The sequence below is a fragment of the Ursus arctos genome, unplaced genomic scaffold (genome assembly GCF_023065955.2).
Source record: "Ursus arctos isolate Adak ecotype North America unplaced genomic scaffold, UrsArc2.0 scaffold_20, whole genome shotgun sequence".
Taxonomy (NCBI): domain Eukaryota; kingdom Metazoa; phylum Chordata; class Mammalia; order Carnivora; family Ursidae; genus Ursus; species Ursus arctos.
Window position 1 is genome coordinate 594,586 of NW_026622875.1, and position 20,410 is coordinate 614,995.

The following is a 20,410-nucleotide window of genomic DNA, read 5'->3' on the forward strand; positions in this document are numbered from 1 at the left end:
TTGCCAGTTGTTCTCTGGGGGAAAAAATCAACTCCAATTGAGAATCATTGCTTTATCCTATAATTTTCTTCTTCTTTTCCTTCTTCTCATCTTCCTCTTCTTCTTAATTCTTTATCTTCTTTTACTTCTTTTTATTTTTACAAATGAAGAAATTGAAACAGAAAAGTCACATACTTATTAATTACTAGATGCAATAGATAAACACAGATAGCCTGACTCCAAAGATGACTCAGATGGAGATGGAGATAAAGACGGAGACATAGATATGTAATTTTATGCTATAATTAATTGTTGGATAGCACACTATCCTAATCCCCATTTTGCATATCAGTAATTTCATTCTTGGCTTAATAATGAGTTTCCCCTTGAGTATGAGAAGACAAAATGTATTAAAAATTATGAAATTACTAACGGTATTAAGATAAAGTTTAGTTGTGATTATTAATACATTTTTCATATCAGTAAAGTCTTTTTTCCTTTTCTTTGCCCATAGTCTCTATATCTGTGACTCAGCTTATTCTTTGTATATAATGGGATTGAGGTGCCTGGGTGGCTCAGTTGGTTGAGCAACTGACTCTTGGTTTCTGCTCAGGTCTTGATCTCAGGGTCCTGAGATGGAGCCCCGTGTCAGGCTTCACGCTCAGCAGGGAGTTTGTTTCTTGCACTCTCTTTCCCTCTCCCTCTGTCCTCCCCCCACTGTCTCTCTCTCAAAATAAATGGATAAATCTTTAAAATAAATAAATAATAAATAAGTAAAATGGGATAATAATATATCTACATCAAGAATTGTTATGCAAAAATAAAATAAGTTAGACAGAAGGACAAATACTGTATGACATCACTTGTAAGTGGAATCTAAAAAAGTTGAACTCATAGAAGCAGAGACGAGAATGGTGGTTACCAGGAGCTGGAGACTGGGGGAAAAGGAGAGATTTTGGATAGAGTACAAAGGTCTAGTTATAAGATGAATAAATTCTGGGATCTAATGTATAGCACAGAGGTTACAGTTAATAATACCGTATTATATACTTAAAAGAGAGTAGATCTTAAATGTTCTCACCACAAAAGAAATGGTAATTATGTGATGTGATGCAAATGTTAGTTAACATTATAGTGGTAATTATTTTATATTTATATAAAATATATTATATTCATATATATATATATATATATAAACAGGTTGTATACCTAAAATTTACACAATATTATATGCCAATTACATCTCAATAAAACAGAAAAAAAGACTTGTTATGTATATTAACTGACACAATTTGCTTAGAACAGTGCGTGAACACATAATTACCTATGAGTAAGTCTTAGTTTAAGTTTAAATAAACAAATAAAAACAATGAAACAAAGAGTTACTACTAAAGAGTCACAGCAATTTACACATTTTTAGTTTGATTAGATGTTTGGAAAATTCTAGTACAGAGTTGGAGAATCATAGAGATTCTAGATCCAGAATATAAGCAGCAAGACCTTTCCTAACCACACCTCACAAGCTATAAGAAAACGAATGGCGTGTCTTATATATGTGTCTTATACTGACATTCAATCAATATAATCTTATAGGATGACTTATAATCAATATAATCTTATAAGACACAAAATGGAAGAAAAGGAAAAAGGAAAAAAAATTATTTGGAAAACTTTCCTATGTCAGTTTCATTGTTTTTCAGAATTTCAAAAAAAATTTGGAGTGTTTTTACATCAGTAGAAAAATCACCATAATTCTAAAGAACAATGGGCATGGGCATCAACTTACAAAATTATTATAAACACATGATCTGATAAATTATTTAAGTAGTAAGTAGAAAAAGTCTAAAAAATTTTAGCATGAACAAAAATGTTTATATGTCCCTTCTTGTTTTTTTTTTTTTAATATCTATTGTGCCTTGATTGATAAGGATGCTTTCTAATTTCTCCAATGAAGTTAAGGAGAAATTGGATTGACAGTACCAAATCCAGCTGCAAAATAATACTGTAAAGAGTTGTCATTAAAGGCACATGTTTTCAGTCCCCTCCCACCTCTAATCTACTGATATTATCTCTATGAAACATAAAGTTTCAAAGTGATTTCAAATTGTTTTTGTATATTTGCACAAAATTCTTTTTAGCTCATTTTAAGATAAAAACTTTCAAATATATTGTGTGTAGCCCTTCCTATCTTTCTAACATACTATCACATCTGAATATTACAGTCTTCTGATCCCATGTTTGGCAAAACAGGAGTTTCAATCCAATTCTTAAAGAAACTGAGACTCAGAAGGTCATACATTATAACTTTAGTACACACAGCAGGTAGTTGCTAGAGATTGTAGGAATGTGATCTTCTTATCCTTAGTGACATAACCATGCTTGCTTTACATTAACAAAATTCATTCTGATGAATTTAGCTCCGTGATCCCAGCAGGTGTCCTTTTTTTTTCTTCTAGTAGTTGTAACATAATGAATATGTCATGTTTGCAGATTTCATATTAAAAAGTTGAATTAATAAAGGATTTCCACTTTCAATTTATTAGCCTCTGATATACTGTAATATAATAATTTTCAAAAGTTGTGAGCTTTCAATAATTAAACTATTTGAATATTTTCTGCATTTTTCCAATTGTTTAATACTCATCCATCAAATATCAAATGCTGACTAAGTGCCAGACTTTATTGTAGGGGTAGGTGATACACTGGAGAATAAAGACTAATTCCTTTTGTGGAACTCAGGAAGAACTGGAAAAGGAAGTAATAATTAAACAGGAGAAATACAATATATTTTAAAGCAGTGATAAGTGATCTGAAAAAAATACAGAAGGGTAAAGTAGTAGAGTATTTTATTATAAGATACAACGTAACATGATATAAACGATCCTTAGAATTTGGGAGTTGGCATTCTTTATAATTCGGAAAATTTGTCTTATCATAAGCTAAACTATCAACACATTTATGTGTACAGTTACACCTCTGTCCTGGGTAACTTATTAACTAAATTGGCTGTTCTTATTTTGTAAACTACCAAGTTTCCTTTTAATATATAACTTATATTGGTATCCTTAATATTAATAGTCTTTATTTTGTAGTCTAAATCTAGCCTACAAATTTAGAATCTTTCAAGTAGGAAGGAATCTGAATATAAAATTTCAAAGTAGGAAGGGTATTAAAGAATCATGTTTTGGTGATCATGGCCATTTAGACCTAAAGAAGTGAATTAAATTCTCAAAATCTACTGTGACTTGAAAACCCAGATTTATTATTTCCCATTTCATTACTCTTTTTTAAAAAATATATTGTGTTGATATGATGCACCTTACACATAGCTATAATAGGCTGTCACCAATGTGATGCTACTTTAAGGGGAAATATTAGGGACTACACCCTTAAAAATCATCTCATATGCTGCAATGCCTAAGAGATCTACAATTCATAAACAAATTTAAATTTCAATAAGCCTGCCAAGTGTGAGACAGTAAACATTATTTGTTATTCACCCATTACTTACAAATTAATTTTTTCACATATTTTCTGAGATGAGGATTTAATAGTATGGAAAAATAAGGGATCGTATCACCAAAATGAGGAGGAGTGATGGGCAGCCTCATGGAAAACTCAAAAACCAAACTGAATTGTTATTAATTTAACAATTTGGTGTAATAAATACAACTATGAGAGTAGAGGTTCTCCAAACACTGAACTGATTTCCATGAGGAGGAAATGTGGAGGTCATATCCTGTAGGACATCCTTACCTCTCGCTTCCCAGTTCAAACACTTCTATTGCCGGGACTATATTTTTAGTTTCTTTTTTTTCTCTTTAATGTTTTTTTTTTTTTTTTTTTTTTTTATTGTGTTAGTCAACATACAGTACATCCCTGGTTTCTGATGTAAAGTTCGATGATTCATTAGTTGTGTATAACACCCCATGCACCATGCAATACATGCCCTCCTTACTACCCATCACCAGTCTATCCCATTCCCCCACCCCCCTCCACTTTGAAGCCCTCAGTTTCTTTCTCTGAGTCCATAGTCTCTCATGCTTCATTCCCCCTTCTGATTACCACCCCCTTTCTTTATCCCTTTCTTCCCCTACCGATCTTCCTAGTTCTTATGTTCCATAGATGAGAGAAATCATATGATAATTGTCTTTCTCTGCTTGACTTATTTCACTTAGCATTATCTCCTCCAGTGCCGTCCATGTTGCAGCAAATGTTGAGAACTCGTCCTTTCTGATAGCTGAGTAATATTCCATTGTATATATGGACCACAACTTCTTAATCCAGTCATCTGTTGAAGGGCATCTCGGTTCCTTCCACGATTTAGCTATTGTGGACAATGCTGCTATGAAAATTGGGGTGCATATGGCCCTTCTCTTCACTACGTCTGTATCTTAGGGGTAAATACCCAGTATTGCAATGGCTGGGTCATAGGGTAGCTCAATTTTTAACTTTTTAAGGGACCTCCACACTGTTTTCCAGAGTGTCTGTACCAACTTGCATTTCCACCAACAATGTAGGAGGGATCCTCTTTCTCCACATTCTCTCCAGTAATTGTTGTTTCTTGCCTTTTCAATTTTTGCCATTCTAACTGGCGTAAGGTGGTAACTTAGCGTGGTTTTGGTTTGAATTTCCCTGATGGCTAATGATTTTGAACATTTTTTTATGTGTCTCTTAGCCATTTGTATGTCCTCATTGGAAAAGTGTCTGTTCATATCTTCTGCCCATTTTATGATTTGTTTATTTGCTTCTTGCATATTGAGTTTGAGAAGTTCTTTGTAGATCCTGGATACCAGTCTTTTACCTGTAGCATCATTTGCAAATATATTCTCCCATTCCGTGGGCTGCCTCTTAGTTTTTTTGACTGTTTCCTTGGCTGTACAGAAGCTTTTTATCTTGATGACGTCCCACAAGTTCATTTTATCTTTTGTTTCTCTTGCCTTTGGAGATGTGTCATGAAAAAGGTTGCTTTGGCCGATGTCATAGAGGTTGCTGCCTATGTTCTCCTCTAGGATTTTGATGGATTCCTGTCTCACATTGAGGTCTTTTGTCCATTTGGAGTTTATCTTTGTGTATGGTGTGAGAGAGTGGTCAAGTTTCATTCTTTTGCATGTATCTGACCAATTTTCCCAGCACCATTTATTGAAGAGACTGTCTTTTTTCCACCGGATGTTTTTTCCTGCTTTATCAAAGATTAGTTGCCCAAAGAGCCGAGGGTCCATTTCTGGGCTCTCTATTCTGTTCCATTGATCTACGTGTCTGTTTTTGTGCCAGTACCATGCTGTCTTTGTGATCACAGCTTTGTAGTACAGCTCGAAATCCGGCATTGTGATGCCCCCAGCTTTGTTTTTCCTTTTCAACAGTTCCTTGGCGATTCGGGGCCTTTTCTGTTTCCATACAAATTTAAGGACTGTTTGTTCCAGTTCTTTGAAAAATGTCCTCGGTATTTTGATCGGGATAGCAGGGAAAGTGTAGATTGCTCTTGGTAGCATGGACATTTTAACTATGTTAATTCTTCCGATCCATGAGCGTGAAATATTTTTCCATCTTTTTGTGTCTTCTTCAATATCTTTCAAGAGTGATTTATAGTTCCTAGAATATAGATCCTTTACATCTCTGGTTAAGTTAATTCCAAGGTAACGTATGGTTTTTGGTGCTATTGTAAATGGGATGGATTCCCTAATTTCTCTTCCTTCAGTCTCATTATTCGTGTATAGAAATGCAACTGAATTCTGAGCATTGATTTTGTATCCCACCACATTACTGAATTGCTCTATAACTTCTAATAGTTTGGGAGTGGATTCTTTTGGGTTTTCCATATAGAGTATCATGTCATCTGCGAAGGGAGACATTTTGACTTCTTCTTTGCTGATTTGGATACCTTTGATCCCTTTTTGTTGTCTGATTGCTGTTGCAAGGACTTCTAGTACTATGTTGAATAATAATGGTGAGAGTGGGCATCCTTGTCGTGTTCCTGATCTTAAGGGAAAGGCTTCCAGCTTTTCCCCATTGAGAATGATATTTGCTGTGGGCTGTTCATAGATGGTTTTTATGACATTGAGGAATGTACCATCTATCCCTACACTCTGAAGGGTTTTAATCAGGAAAGGATGCTGTATTTTGTCAAATGCTTTTTCAGCATCTATTGAGAGAATCATATGATTTCTGAATTTTTCTTTCTGGACAAAATCTAAGACCCTGATCAATTTGCGAATGTTGAAACACCGTTGCATCCCAGGAATGAATCCCACTTGGTCATGATGGATAATCCTTTTAATGTACTGTTGGATTCTATTAGCCAGGATCTTGTTGAGGATTTTGGCGTCCATATTCATTAGGGAAATCGGTCTGTAATTCTCCTTTTTGATGGGGTCTTTGCCTGGTTTGGGGATCAAGGTAATATTGGCCTCATAGAATGAGTTTGGTAGCTTTCCTTCTGTTTCTATTTTTTGAAATAGCTTTAGGAGAATAGGTACTATTTCTTCTTTGAATGTTTGGTAGAATTCCCCAGGAAAACCGTCCGGGCCTCGAGTTTTGTTTTTTGGAAGGATGTTTATCACTGACTCAATCTCTTCATAATTAATTGGCCTGTTTAAAAAATCAATTTCTTCCTGTTTCAGTCTTGGTAGTTTTTAGGTTTCCAGGAAGGCCTCCATCTCTTCCAGATTGCTTAATTTATTGGCATAAAGCTGTTGATAAAAGCTTCTAATAATCCTTCCAATTTCATTGGTGTTGGTTGTGACCTCTCCTTTTTCATTCATAAGTTTATTAATTTGGGTCCTTTCTCTATTCTTTTGGATAAGTCTTGCCAGTGGTCTGTCAATTTTATTGATTCTCTCAAAGAACCAGCTTCTAGTTCTGTTGATCTGCTCTACTGTACTCCTGGTTTCTAATTCATTGATTTCTGCTCTAATCTTGGTCAACTGCTTCCTTGCGCGTAGATTAGGCCTGGCCCTCTGTTGCTGTTCCAGCTTCTTAAGGTGAGAATACAAAAACTGCATTTTAGATTTTTCTATTCTTTTGAGTGAGGCTTGGATGGCTATGTATTCCCCCTTAGGACTGCCTTTGCAGTGTCCCATAGGTTTTGGACCATTGTGTTTTCATTCTCGTTGGTCTCCATAAATTGTTTAAATTGATTTTTGATTTCCTGGTTTATCGAATCATTCCTGAGCAGGATGGTTCTTAGTCTCCAAGTGTTTTGAGTTTTTTCCAAATTTTTCCTTGTGGTTGAGTTCCAATTTCAGAGCGTTGTGGTCTGAGAATATGCAGGGAATAATTTCAGTCTTTTGGTATCAGTTGAGACCTGTTTTGTGACCCAGAACATGGTTTATTCTTGAGAATGTTCCATGGGCATTAGAATAGATAAGTATTCTTTGGTTCTGGGGTGTAGTGTTCTATATGTATCTATGAGGTCCAACTTGTCGAGTATGGCATTCAAAGCTCTTGTTTCTTTGTCGAATTTTTGCATGGGCTTTCTGTCTATTTCTGATAGTGGAGTGTTGAGGTCCCCTACTATTAATGTATTTTTATCTATATGTCTCTTTATTCTGGTTAAGAGTTGGCTTGTGTATCTTGCTGCTCCCCTGTTGGGGGCATAGATATTTATAATTGTCATATCCACTTGTTGGATACATCCTTTAAGAATAATATAGTGCCCTTCTGTGTCTCTAATGATAGTCTTTAGTTTAAAATCCAATCTGGCTGATATGAGAATTGCTACCCCAGCTTTCTTTTGAGGTCCATTGGCATGAAAGATGGTATTCCATCCCTTTACTTTCAGTCTGAATGTATCTTTAGGTTCAAAAAGAGTCTCTCGTAGACAGCAAATGGATGGGTCATGTCTTTTTATCCAATCTGCAACCCTGTGGCGTGCTATGGGAGCATTTAAGCTATTTACATTGAGACTGATTATTGAGAGATATGATTTTAATGATGCCATGTTGCCAGTAAAGTCTTTGTTTCTACAGATTGTGACTTTCTGTTCTGTATCACCCTTGGGGCCTTTTTACCTTTATAGAATCCCCCTTAATATCTTCTGTAGGGCTGGTTTTGTGGTTATGAAATTGGTCAATGACTGGCGATTCTGGAAGGTCTTTATTTCTCCATCAATTCTGAATGACAGCCTTGCTGGATAAAGGATCCTTGGCTGCATGTTTTTCTCTGAAAAAGCTTTAAAAATGGCCCCCCAACCCTTTCTCTCATTCCAGGTCTGTGTAGACAGGTCTGACGTAATTCTGATATCTTTGCCTTGGTACGTGAGAAATTTCTTTGCCCTGGTCGCTTTCAATACTGTATGCTTGGATCTAATATTTGCGAAATGCACTATGACGTGACATGGCGTAGGTTTGTCGTGGTTGAGCTTGGGAGGGGTCCTCTCTGCCTCTTGGACACAAATGTTTGTTACCCTTGCTAGATTAGGGAAGTTTTCAGCTACAATTTGTTCAAATATCTCTTCTAGACCTCTCTCTTTCTCCACCCCCTGGGAGATGCCGATGATTCTGACATTAGAACGTTTCATTGAGTCAGTAATCTCCTGTAATCTACATTCCTGAGCATGGATTTTTTTGAGTCCAAATTCTATTTTAGCTTTCTCTTCTACTAACCCATCCTCCAATTCGCTCATATGTTCTTCTGCCTCATTCATCCTGGCCGTCAGAGCCTCTTGTTTTGACTGCATGTGGCTCATAGAATTTTTAATTTCTGTCAGATTCGCTCTCATTTCCGCCCTTAAAGATTCTATATTCTCATTAACATTTTCATTAATACTTTTTTCAAGTCTACACATCATCTTGACCATGGTTACTCTGAACTCCATTTCTGATAATTTGGTTCTATCCATATCCATTAGTTCTGTGGCAGAGGCACAGACTCATTGTCTTTTCTTTGCTGGGGGGGATTTCTCCTTCTCGTCATTCTGATGAGGAGAGTTTGCGGGGTTGTCCAAATTATTGACCGGGACCGAGGCCATGCACCCTTGTTTTATAGGGATCTTAGGGATGTGGGCTTCTTGAATTTTCAGCCTGCCTTCTGGGAGAGGGGCCTTCCGTGCCGATACTCAGGCAACCCTGTTTGGGTAGAGGCTCCGTGTCCCCTATGAGGGGGAATGGGGATGGGCACCCTGTGAGCCGGTATTTCCAGGCTTTTGTTCTCTGGCGGCTTTCCCTGGCGGTTTGCTGTGCCTCTTCTGAGAGTCAGAGCAGCAGTAGCTGAATCTCAGCCTCTGTCTCAGAACAGAGGGATCGTGGACCACTCTCCACTGATGTTCTGGCCACTTTAACTTTGTTTCTGTTGGTGCTACTCAACCCTCCAGCGTCCCAGGATATGCGCCCCACATCCGACGTCCCAGCCCTCACTTCCAGGACCGGTGCATCTCTGTCCTTTGTGTTTCTAACACCGCCAGCTGCCAGCCACCAGTCACCCCTGCGTGCTCCTGGAGCTCCCGGTCTCAGTCTGGTTCCAGTGAGCACACTGGAACTCCAGTTTTCAGTCTGGTCGCACGCATTCCCTGGCTCACGGTCCCAGTCTGCTGTCTCACAGTTGCCGTTGGCGAGTCTGCCTGCTTCCCCATGCAGGTGGCTACCGATTCCCGGTGCCGGAACATGGTGGCTCCCTCCCCCTTCCATTTATCTTCTGATCTCTGTGCATGGTTTCACTTCCCCACTTCGTACCTCAATACTCAGCGCTGGAGATGTTCATTTGTAGAGATCCAGATGTATCTTCCTGCGTCTCAGGCTGATTCCGTGGATGTTCAGGCTGGCCTGGTACCTATCCACCTCGACTCAGGGAACCGGCTGAAAAAGGGGTCCCCTATTCCTCTGCCATCTTAACTCCCTCTCCTATTTTTAGTTTCTCATTTGGTCATGCCATTGTTATGCTGTCTACTCATCCATTAAATGGATACCAGGTTAGCCTTCTGAAGTTCAAATGTAATTAAATCACATTCTCCTCAAAAGCCTATATTGCCCTTCCTTCTATTGTTTACAGGAAAAAAGAAAATCAAAATTTCTAACTGTTAGTTGAGATTCTCCCCAGTCTCAGCCTGCCAATAATTTTTCCTTTTTACATGTTGTATCATATTTGTCTTTCTTTAACCTCAAAAAAAAAATGCTCTTAAATATATTTTCAGGAAAATCTTTGGAAATGATTGCTTTACTAAACAAAAAGGATCCTATTAAGGAAGTATATGGTTTGGAGAAATAATAAAGGGAAAGAAGAATTATATAAAAGATAGTGAGCAATGTTGCTAATTATATGTAATATAAAATGACCTTTTCATAACAAACATATATTCCACAGAATCATATATTGTGTTGTAGATTCAATGTAGATGCATAATCATGTTAGCATAAAATGTTTCACAGATTGAAATTAAAATTGAAATATTGAATTATTGAAATATTTCAATTTCACATATTTATTTTTAATCTCACCACCCAGGTGGATTAAGTCCCAGAAGGAGGGCACAGTTACTCACTGATACCCCATTTGTTCAGCAAGTACATTTTAAAATTGAGACACTTTAGCTAATGTACATAGAACTTAGCTATGCTGAACAGAGGGACTAAGTGGGGAAACTACAATTTTGGTTAAAGACAGCGGGAAAAAGTGGTTCTAGAAAGCAGGCTTTGTTTATAAAAATAAAAAGACTCAGATTACTCAGTAAAGCATTATGCATGCATGGAGATAGTAAGATTAGAGAGCTAAAGATGTGAGCTAGTATTGGTACCCATAATATATATTATCAGAGACTTAATTCTGAAACTGACTTTACTCATCAAAATAAAAATTTCTCTACATATTTGTATGTAATGTAAGTAACACATAAATCTTTTCATAAGCATGGATCTAAAAATTGAAATTATTTGATTCCCAAGGATAATTGTATTATTCTGGGAATTATCACTAATATCTGGGGAAAAAAGTAATTGTTTGCTAGTACAGTGAGTGATAATAAGTTAAATGGTTATGGGAAAAAAATAGTTATGAGCACTATAGGCTATAAAAACAATGTACACTCACAGACTTCAGCTGGTTTATGTTTTTTGTTTTTGTTTTTTTTCCTGGAGAATGAGATTGTGGAATTAGAATTCTATCTTTATATTTAACTCTCAGGTAGAATATCCAAATATAAGAAAAACATGCAGGAGAAACCCTTTGAAATTGATCTATTCTTCCATAACTGCATATTACCTTTAAAGATGCATTGCCCAAGATACACGTATTAATTCTTTCAGTTAAAAAAGTCATAGTTCTAAAAACACCTTTATTATTTGTATTTACCTAATAATAAATGACACATTTTATTCTAAAGTCATTATATTCAACTAAGCCTACCAACCTGCTGTAATTGACATTTATATATTTTACTGTTATAGTATTTATCTCAGATGCAGCACAGATACATCTTCATTTCTTACTAAAGAACAGAACTGTGAATTTACCCAGACAGAATATTATACATTTCCCAGGTGTTCTATCTTAGCCTGAGTCCCATATAAAATAAATAGATGAGAGGCAGAAGCAGATGTGATGGCAGTTAGTTGAGTCGTACAATCCCAAGAAGGCAAGAGTGAGGGACAAAAGGGATGTAAAGCTAGAGAGGAAGGAAGGAAGGAAGGAGAGCAAGTACAAGGGGATCTTTTTCTTTTTATTTTCTTTTCAAGATTTTATTTATTTATTTGTCTGAAAGAGGGAGAGAAAGAGAAAGAGAGAGGCAGGCAGAAGGAGATGCAGGCTCCCTGCTGAGCAGGGAGCATGATGCAGGGCTCGATCCCAGGACCCTGGTATCATGACCTGAGCCCAAGGCAGACGCTTAACCTACTGAGCCACCCAGGCGCCCCAAGGGGATATTTTTCTAAGCTATCCATAGTTTCCAAACAAGCTTAGTTCATTGCTCAGTTTCATGGGCCATCTTCATAATGGACCCATGAATTACTGTGTCTGATAGCAGCCCATAGCAGGCAGTGAGTGGTAGAGAAGGATTTGTCTTATTTCTGACCACAACATACACATGCTTCACCTTCCCTCTCACCCCTCTCACAACCCTTTTTATTAAACTCCATTGCACTAATACAAGGTAGAAGTCCAGTCCAGGTGACTACTGTAAAAGCGAGAACAAGCTGGGCACTGTGTGCCAATGCACAAACACCACACTAAGTATCTCTTTGTCAGTCTGTGCTGCCCACAGGGCTTAGGGATCTGTAGGGAAAGATGGGGGCAGTTCCTATCTCTGGAAACTTATGCTAGAGCCGTATTTGGATCTGGAGTTGTACATGCACTGATTTCTGTAGAGATTCCAACTTTTCCCACTGTACTGAAAAATGTTTCAGGTCTCCAATAAACAGCACAATGGTTACTGTTAGTTAAGGTTCCCCAGAGAAACAGAACCAATCAAATATGAATATATATTAAGAGAATGATTTATTTTATTTTGGCTCATACAACTGTGGGGACTGGCAAATCCAAAGTCTGTAGGGTAGGCTGGAGACCTAGGGAAGAGTTGTTGTTACAACTGGAGTCCAAAGGCAGTGTGCTGGCAGAATTTCTTTTTCCTCTAATGACCTTGGTCTTTTCTCTTCAGGCTTCAACTGATCAGATGAGGCCCATATACATTATGGAGAGTAATCTGCTTAATTCAGTCTACTGACTTAAATGTTAATCACATCTCAAAAAACAAAACAAAACAAAACAAAACCATCCCAGAAACATCTAGACTGCTGTTTGACCAAAAACTGTGTACAATGGCCTAACCAACTTGACACATGTAATGACCCATCATAGTCACCTTATCAAAAACATATAAAATGTGTGTCTGTGTGGCTCTGAACATATATGTGCATGTGTGTATACAGACGTATTTTTCTCTTACACTTCAACGATCAGAAAAGTCTTCCTGAAATCTTTATGATTTGCAATCCAAACGTCAAAGTCAAATACAAAAACTTTCCTTATCTTAAATCACCTTGCCCTCCAATCTTATGTTTTGCTTTTTTTCTTTTGAACTTTGGTTTGTGTATGAGGCTGAACATCATTCTTGTTTCCTTTCCTCAATTCTTTCAACCTGAGACATTATTTCTTGCCATTCTCCACTCTTGGAAGAAACAGTTTCGACTACTCCAATGACTTAAACTCTCCTACATCTTTTTCCGCCCAAGTTTTTATTTAAAATTCTAGTTAGTTAACAAATAGTGTATACCAGTTTTGGGAGTAGAATTTAGTGATCCATCACTTACATATAATACCCCGTGCTCATCACAAGTGCCCTCATTAATGCGCATCACCCATTTAGCCTCTCATAACTTTGTCTTTTCAGTCTAACAATTTCTATAAACTTTTCAATTAACTTAAAAGCAATACAACTTTCCTGTATTAAGATGGTGAGGTAAAGGCATTATACTACCCTTTCTTTTAAAAGTCACCTTAAAAACAGAGGAAAAGAAACACAAATAGCAACTTTGATGAGACTAGGAGATAAATTTAAGCCTACATTACTGTGTTTCTGAAGACAAAAAAAAAATTGAAATAGATAACTTGTAGAAATGAAGAGGGTAAATTTGGTTCATACAGAAGAAAATATTCTGAGCCAGTAGATGAATAAAACTTATGTATCTAGCTCTTCATGGTCTCAGAGGTTAGAAAGACATGAAACTAAAGGCAGGTATGGTGGGGGAAGGAAGAAAGGGCTGAAAAACAGGGGAATTATGTGAGCAACTGTTTAAAGAGTACTTGGACCTAAAGACTAATTCCATCCAATTCTAACAGAAACAAGCATTTCTCCAGACCAGAAGAATCAGAATCCTGTCACAGAGAAGGACTGGAATCATATTCCAAATGAAAATACACTCACACTGTCAGGGTGCCCCACTTAGTCCCAGAACTCTAGGTGTCAGGAACTTATACTCCAGGAAAGTGATTATGGTATCATTCTTTGGAAAACAACAACAACAACAACAACAACTGGTCTAGAGATTATTTGCCCCAGAGAAAAGACCACACACAATCCTATCTAAATGCACAATCCTTTCTGAATGTAAAATTGGGGACTTCCAATTACTCAGAATTCCATAGGAAAACCCAGAAATTAATAAAACCCATTCACACTGCCTTAGAAATTGAAACCACAAATTCAATTTTAGATTAAGATTCCGCCAGCTACTGAAGTTGGTCTCTCAAAAAAAAAAAAAAAAAAAAAAAGGAGGGGGCAGCAATCACACAACTTAATTCCCTGGTCAGTCTCCAACACCTGCCTTTTTTTTTTTTTTTTTTTTTTTAAGCTCACCTTTATTTTGAAACAATTATGCTCACTTGGCCTAGTAATATAAAAAATCAGGTTTATGGTGTCTCTAGTCTCTGGCAGTGAAGGTTGGCTGAGAAGAGCCTTCCAAAAAAGATATTCCAGTCAACTCTTAAGGGCTTCATTCAAATATAATGCACACAGAAGGATCGTCAGATATTTGCAGAGAGTTTCCAACATGAAAGGCGAAAAGCCCAAACAAGGAGAATTAAAGGAACTTAGAAGAAGTAGAGAAAATGCAATCAGCAGAAGAAAATTCCAAAGGCGTTCCATTTAATTCCTTAAAGAATGGGGAAACCAGAGCAGGATGTTACATAGTAGAAAAAACACGAGGCACATGCACGTGCACACACAGACACACACACACGATATTTACAGCAAATTATTTAAATGCTGAAGTAAAAAAAAAAAACAATAAAGGTGTTAGAGGTTAAAATTGAAAAAAAATTACCAGATTGATTTCCAGAGTAAAAGCAAGGGAAGGCCCAGATGACAGCCAAACAGCAACCCTGTGGAGAACGTTCCAAATTCCAACAAACACATGTAGGGACCCAGGGCTTCAGAAAAGAGCAAACATAATGGATGAACTTTCTAAATAGCTTTGGATGAATGAAATGAGATATATGATAGCTTTTGCAATATTATTAGAGAGGGATAAATTAATAAGGGATTTAAAGGAAACTAAGCACACAAAAAAGAGCATTATCGCTCTCAAGGATAACAGAAAGTTGCACAACAAAGGGAATTTAATCACAGAAACTTCTTGGATTTGCAACCAGAAATTATTCATGAAGACACATATTATACAATATTTACAAAAAATATACAAGCACTAGGCCAAGAAATTGTGATTGAACTATTCTGGAAGTAAGTTTAGAAGGTAGGCAGAGTGATATAGGGAAATAAACATTTTCATCTGCTGTAATTGGAAGTCAATCTAAAATGGAAAAAGTGGAACAATTTGTGCATAGTTTCAGTAGACTATCTAGGACAGTACCAGAAGAAATATATATTAGTTAAGTGATTGCCTCTGTAGAATGGGACATTGATGGAAACAGGAAAGTTACACATAGGGGACTATATATTTTTTATTGGTTTACTATTTTTTATAAATATTTCAGCACACTTTTCTTGTATTCATTCATCTCTCCGGATAAAAAAGCAAGGAAAATATCATAGACTTTTCAAAGGAATTCTGGAAAAGATCAATATCACTCAAACATAAACTTCCAACATAGTTATGTATTTCTGCCACACTCTGTGTGCATATTTTGATAAACTAAAACAATTTAAATACTAACATGACCATACAACATGATAAATTAAACACTTTCGTGTTATTAAACATTCAGTATGAAGATTTTTTGTTTGTTAAAATACAATTGTTTCAAATGCATATTCCACAATTTATCTATTTGACTCTTGGTCTGTTAGTTTCCTTGTGTGATATTATGAGTTTAGAAATGACAAGATGAAAACCAACATCTAAAGATCATTCTTCCAAAATATATTTTCAGAGTTGGCAATACCAAATCAAATTTTAATGCTTAAGTATGTACAAAGTACTTTCTGAAGTAGTTAAACTCACATACATGACCATCAGAATATGTGTATGACTACTTGTTTCATTGCAGTCTCTCAACTTTTCCTTGACCTTCCTAGGATAATTTCTAACCTGGCAATCAGCATTTCTTCTTTTATCCCATTTTGGGGGTTGATAGAAGAAATGCAGATTTCCCCAAGCCGGTGTCAACTCAAAGCATATTTGGTTATTATTAGGTATTCTCACTACTTCCGCACATTCCTTCCCCATATAGAATATGCCCTTATTCCTAATTCTATATCCAAACCTTCAGCCTAATTAAATGAACTGTGACTTGTAAATGCCAGGCATTCATCAAGACAGTTATGGATAAGAACGAAGAGCTGAAATTGGATATATAGGGGAAACAACATAATTTTTCTCCCCTTTCCACAAATATGAGCATGGCATTTTGATTTTAAAAAAATTAAAGAGATGTAGGAGAATTTAGAATCAAAGTCAGTTTTTAAAACTGGACATTCAGGGCTAGAAAAGAGGCAGGAGATAGGTGGCCGAGGCTAAAAAAAGGGGGTGGCCTGAGGGATCCTTGTGGTGGAAATATTCTACATGTTGACTGTAGTACTGGGCATGTGAATCTACACATGTGGTAAAACTACATAGAAATTGCATGGAATTACGTGTGTACAAAATGCATATAAACACACTCAAAAGACTGCATGTAAAATTGGTGAAATCTGAATAAATTTGATGATTTGCATCAATGTCAATGTCCTAGTTATGATATTGTACCATGGTTATGCAAGATGTTACCACTGGGGAAACAGGCACCCAGGATCTCTGAATGTCTAGTATTATTTCTCACAACTGCAATGTGAAATTAAAATTATCTGAAAACTGAAAAATAAAATAAAAAATGGACCCTTAATCTTATAAAACATAGAAAGGAGGAAGAGGTCTATTTTTTCAAGTCCTTGGGTGGGTTCCCTGATTTCAAGACACTATGGGTAAATATCAGTCAAGTTTTGATAAAAAATAAGTTTGATCTTTTATAACTTTAAATTTGTATATATTTATTTAAAAGTCAATAAAATGAAATACATATTGTAGCATGATACAACTCTATAATCACAAACTCTGCAAATGAAGGTCAAACTCAATAATTTTTCCCCACTGTGGTTAGTTAGTTATATATATAAAACACGTGTAGACTATCTGGGCAAGACTAGAAAAGGTCTGAATTTAACCTAGATAAATAATCTGCAAGATTTGCAATCCAAACTGCTCTATTAGCTAAATTCCTTTAATAAACATTCTTAGTAATTACTTAAGCTTTGACATAAGATTGTTTCCATTTTTCCTTACTGAAGGAAAGTCATATGAAAGTCATAGAGCAGTTCTGCAAAAATGAATGCATGAATGAATGAATGAATGGACAGTTTAGAGAGGGAAGTAATGGTGACAATAAGATTTAAAAAGGAAGTCACTCAGATCTCAATCTTGGAGCTCCCATAACTTTCAAACACTACATACTAGATGAGAAAATCTACTCTGACATAGGAGGCAAAGAGAAAAATAAATCTTAGATCTGTCAGAAACTTTCTCTAAAGAGAAATTCACAAAAATTCTATACTCTTGGAAAAAAAAAAAAACCCTAAAGAATTGCAGGTAAGGGAATGATTTTATAATCACCAAGAGGAGCAATCCCCTAATGATTCCTGATAGTACCGCAAAGAAATGAAAAGGACTCACCAGATAGAGCCTGTAAGGCTTTCCTTCTTGCCCTATTATTCTGCATGTAAAGAATGAAGAAAATTCTCATATTCTTTCATTCAACTTGTTTATTCATAGCAGAATTCTTGTTGAGTGAAATATATATTTTTTCTTTTAGATCAGAAGGAGGACATAGCTAAATTCAATTTTAGAATGCATACAAATGAAAATTTAGTTCCATGTTTATTGAGCCTCCATGTTTTAGAACCCTAAAGTTTAGCGAACATAAAAAAATCAAGATGATTTTGAAAGACTGCAGGACAGGTTGTTGTGGAAGAGTTGGAGCTGGAAACTTAGTCCCACTTGAGAGTTCAAGGACAACTTCCTTTAGGTGGTGACGCTCAGCTAAGAAAGTACAATCTTCGATCCCCTCTTGAAAGAAAGGATATATACTAAACTCATAAAAGGACCGGGAAAATTAAGTTGTTTAGATACTCTTCTCAACAGCATTCTTCTAATTTTCTAAAATTTTGCCAGGAGTTTCAAAGTTCAAGCTACGAAGATACTTGTTTTCAAAAGAAGTAGAAGGAGTTGGGTTTGTTTTTATTAGATAGTAGAGCAAAAAAAAAAAAAAAAACAAAAAAAACAAAAAAAACAAATAAAACAAAAGCACTCACTTCTTTTCTTTCATTACAGCACCAAAAATACATTTGAATTTATCCTACATAAGATGATACAAAATAGAGAAGACGCATTTAGTTAATATTACCAAATCAACCAGATGCTTTCTGTTCTTCTCTAGGGGAAATACATTTGACCTCTGAAACACTTTTCTTGGCTTCTGTTCTTCTAGACTACTGGGTTGAATCCTTCCCCTGTGGCTACTCCTTTTTAGTCATGTTAGAAAAAATCTGTTCATTGTCTTCTCTCTAAAACTGATTTCCTTGGGGTTTTAACCTTGTCCTTTGCTGGAACCCTCTCCTTGTATAACCATATTTACTAGCATTACTATATATTAATATTCAGAAATCTACATATCAACACAGATCTGCCTACCAGTTCCCATGTATGCTCACTATATCATATGTGGAACATCTCTACAAGCATCTCAAATTCAACATTTCTAAACCTGCTTTCCCTTCAGTATTCCCTGTTTTAATGAATGGTGCCACCATGTGTAGTTACCCAGTCAGTTGTCACACATGGTTCTTTCCTCGCCCTTACGGAAACATTCAATCCATCAGTAAGTCTTATTGTCTTCATCTATCATTCTCAACAACTTTTGGTTGCTCTGTATTCTAAATGTCAAGGTATTGTCCAGATCATTGTCAAGAGAAGGGAAGGTAAGTCAGAAGAAACTGAATTACCTATGAAATGTGGTCTGTATAAGAACTAATGAAATGTCAATATGGATAGGCCCAAAAATGCCACACTTTTATGAGTAAGCAGAGTTTTTAAAGTGACAGAATAGGGGTGCCTGGGTGGCACAGCGGTTAAGCGTCTGCCTTCGGCTCAGGGCGTGATCCCGGCGTTCTGGGATCGAGCCCCACATCAGGCTCCTCCACTATGAGCCTGCTTCTTCCTCTCCCACTCCCCCTGCTTGTGTTCCCTCTCTCGCTGGCTGTCTCTATCTCTGTCGAATAAATAAATAAAATCTTAAAAAAAAAAATAAAGTGACAGAATAAAAGCTATGTTTAAAAAAAATAGAGAAAGAAATGTCATTTCATCAAAAACAAATGTTGACATTTTAATTAGCAGACATGCCTTTCCTCTCCTAGCTCAAGTCCTACATATCTCACAGTACATGTAAATTGAACGTGGGCTGTTTGTGAAACTGAGCTTGAGTATTCAATATGGTTAGAAAAAAAAAAAAAAAAACTATATCTGGTAAGTCGTGACTATAGCTTCATATTGTGATAATTAATTTGAATAATTGAAATGATACATCTTATCAGAAAATTTACAACTCTAAGATGGCTTTCATTTTGCCTGCCTAAACACAAGTATTTGAAATATTTAGATTCATAGAAGGAAATGTTTTCTGCTCTCTCAAGCTTCTTCATGTATATATATATATATTTTTTGCTAATTCTTACTTTGTTTTGTTTGTTTCTGGGTTCTTTTTATCTCAGTGCTTTTATTTTACTTTATTTTATTAGTTTTATTAATATTAGTAATAATATTTTTATTAATTCTATTCATTAGTTAATTTCCAGGGAATAGGTAATTCACTGAAAAATATTCTACTACATGCATTTGTATAGAAATAAAAATATTCAGATCAGAATCAGTATTTTCTTATTTTCCTTAACACTCTTTATCATTTATTTTGTGGCAAATACCGTTCTAAGTTCTTTATGTGCACTAACATTTCATGCACAAGACAATGTTATGGGGTAGGTGTTATGATACCAACGCTCTAAATGTGAGAAAAATGAGTCATCATGCAGTTAAGTGACCTACCTAAGGCCACACCTGTATGAAATTCCAGCTGCTTTCTTAAGAACTCTGATATGTAAGGACAAGACATTTTTTTTGAATATTTCTGAGCTGAGACCATTACACAGTCCGGACTGTTGGTTTATGTATGGTTTTGTTTTATTTTTCTCCCCATATGTCCTTTGTGAAATTTGTCATCATCTTACCTTTGTCCTGCAAAACTACCTATTCATAACTCATTATTTTCTAATTATCTTCTACGCACTACAGTGACATTTTAGACATTTGATCCTAAGTAAAACAAAGTGACTGAAATTTTGGTTTTATGGATCTAACATTTGATTTTCTGCTACTGTGAAACAGTAAGAGAGAGAACACTGAACACAGTTCATTTTCTTTGTTTCCCAAATAAACATATTACATTAGTTTGCTGGAACTGCCACAAA